The 3,092-nt window shown below is 38.8% G+C and overlaps 1 pseudogene; it reads left to right on the top strand.

Annotated features, from left to right (window-relative positions):
- Positions 1–860: 860 nt before the first annotated feature.
- The window catches only part of LOC107013318, a 23,715-nt pseudogene continuing 21,483 nt past the window's right edge, over positions 861–3,092 (top strand).

Raw genomic sequence — 3,092 nt, forward strand, 5'->3', positions numbered from 1 at the left:
TTACAAACCAGTATTTACCACTGTAAAGCCTGATAATAAAACAGATGAGAGTGGAATCTGTTGCACAGACGGGTTTGTGGATTCATTAGGCAATGGGTCGACGATCATATGTTGAACCATATTTCTGGGAGACACATGCTCGAACCCTATGGGAGCATCTTGAAAGTTTGTATGCTCGGAAGACTAGCAATAACAAATTGTTTTTAATAAAGCAGATGTTGAGTTTAAAATATCATGATGGTTCTCTGATGACAGACCATCTGAATAATTTTTAGGGGATCATGAATCAATTATCTGATATGGGCATCAAATTTGATGAAGAAATTCAAGGCTTGCTTCTACTTGGTTCCCTACCAGACTCTTGGGAAACATTTACAACTTCATTGTCAAATTCTGCTCCGGATGGTGTGATCTCTATGGATTCCTCCAAGAGTAGTGTCTTGAAAGAAGAAATGAGAAGAAAAATTCAAGGTTCTTCTTCGTCGGATGTCCTGATATCTGGCCCCAGGGGGAGAAATAAAAATCGTGGTTCTCAGTATAGAGAACAAAATAAGAGCAAATCCAGAGGCAGACTTAAGGATATTGAGTGCTATCATTGTGGCATGAAATGGCACACAAAGAAGTTCTGATGGAAGTTGAAGAGGGAGAACATAAACAAAGAGGAAACTAAGGAAGATGACAATGAAAATTGCCTAGCCACCGTTACCACCGAAGATCTTGTTACTGTCCTTGATGCGGATATGATAAATATTGCTTGTGATGAGTCAAGCTGGGTTGTGGACACTGGTGCCACATCTCATGTGATATCAAGGAAGGATTTTTTCTCTTCCTATACTCCTGGTGATTTTGGAACCTTGAGAATGGGTAATGAGACTATTTCTAGGGTGGTTGATATTGGTACAATTTGTTTGGAAACTAGTGTTAGAACTAAACTAGTTTTTGAACAATGTGAAACATGCTCCTGGTGTTCTTCTGCACCTAAATTATGTTGCTGTTTCAGATGATGAAGGATATATTAGTACCAACGGTGATGGAAAATGGAAGCTCATTAAGGGTTTCTTAGTTGTGGCTCGTGGTAACAAACGTCGTGGTCTATACTGGACTACGACATTTGCTTGTGTTGATATGGTGAATGCGGTTGAGAGCGATAACTCCTCAACGTTATGGCACAAGAGGCTTAGCCACATCAGCGAGAAAGGACTTAATGTTCTATCAAAGAAGAAATTTTTGGCAAATTTTAAAAGTGCTAAAGTAGAAAAGTGTGAGCACTGCTTGGCTGGTAAACAAAATAGAGTTTCTTTTAAGTTCTACCCTACTTCTAGAAAGACAGAGTTGCTTGAGTTGGTGCATTCTGATTTATGTGGTCCAATGAAGACAAAGACATTGGGTGGTGCACTCTATTTTGTCACTTTCATTGGTGATTGCTCGAGAAAACTTTGGGTCTATGTCTTGATGACTAAAGACCAAGTTTTAGGTGTCTTCAAGCAGTTTCAGGCTTCAATTGAAAGAGAAATTGGAAGGAATCTTAAATGTATTCGTACTGATAATGGTGGTGAGTATTGTTGACCATTTGACGAATTTTGCAAGTATCAAGGTATTAGACACCAGAAGACTCCTCCCAAGACTCCTCAGCTTAATGGTTTGGCTGAGAGATGAACAGGACCTTGATGAAAAGAGTTAGATGTCTGCTTTCTGAAGCAAAATTGCCAAACTCATTTTGGGGTGAGGATTTATTGACCGCTGCATATGTTATTAATCTATCTCCTGCTGTTTCTTTGCAAAGTGATGTGCCAAATAGTGTTTGGTACGTAAAGGATGTTTCCTATAACCATTTGAGAGTATTTGGTTGCAAAGCTTTTATACATGTGCTGAAAGATGAGAGGTCAAAGTTAGATGCCAAGACAAGGCAATGCATCTTCATTGGATATGGCCTAGATGAATTTGGTTACAGGATATATGATCCAATTGAAAAGAAACATGTGACAAGACGTGATATTATTTTCATGGAAAATCAAAAAATTGAAGATATTGACAAAGCGAAGAAGGTAGAATCTTCAAGTTTTGATGGTATAGTTCATCATGATAAAGTTCCTCACACAAGTGTGCATGATGTTGTTGGGCTTGATAATCATGGTGGTGGCCAAAATCATGTATCGAATCAACATGTTGATGTTGATAATAACAATGATGATCCTGTTGCTCATGAAGTTGTGGACGAATCAAATATTCCGCCTCGGAGGTCCACAAGACAGAGGTTTCCTTCTTCCCGTTATTCACCCAATGAGTATGTGTTACTCACTGACGGGGGAGAACCTGAATGTTATGAGGAGGCCATGGAAGATGAGCACAAGGATAAATGGATTGAAGCCATTCAAGATGAGATGAAGTCTCTGCATGAGAACCACACTTATGAGTTGGTAAAATTGCCCAAGGGCATGAGAGCTTTGAAGAACAAGTGGATGTTCAAAATTAAAGTTGAAGAACACATTTTGTGTCACGACCCAAAACGGGTCGCGAGTGGCACCCACATTTATTCTCCTATGTGAGCGAACCAACCAATCTAAACCCCAACATTTAAACCATAATAAAACAGAATATTATGTGGAAGACTTAAAACTCATTAACGGAATCAATTAATAACTTCTAAACTTTAATACTTATCATCCCCAAAATCTGGAAGTCATCACCACAAGAACATCTATCCTCAAATTACTAAATCTAAGAATATCTAGGAAGCTAAAATAAATAAACAGCTAGTCCATGCCGGAACTTCAAGGCATCAAGACATGAAGAAGAAGATCCAGTCCAAGCTAGAAGCAATAGCTCACCCTGATATCTGACGTGATGAAGACTGGCTAGAGTTGCGGTTGAGTTGAAGACGATGGCACGTTTGCTGCACTCCACAATTAACAAAGAAAAACAAATACAAGTAGGGGTCAGTACAAGGCACAAGTACTGAGTAGATATCATCGGCCAATTCAAAATAGAAAGCAATATGTTTCAGATAATAACAAAAAATCAACTAATATTCTGAACAGGTGACAACAACATTTACCATAACCCTTGGCCACAACACCAAGCACATCTATGAG

Source organism: Solanum pennellii, chromosome 3 (genome assembly GCF_001406875.1).
Source record: "Solanum pennellii chromosome 3, SPENNV200".
NCBI classification, from domain to species: domain Eukaryota; kingdom Viridiplantae; phylum Streptophyta; class Magnoliopsida; order Solanales; family Solanaceae; genus Solanum; species Solanum pennellii.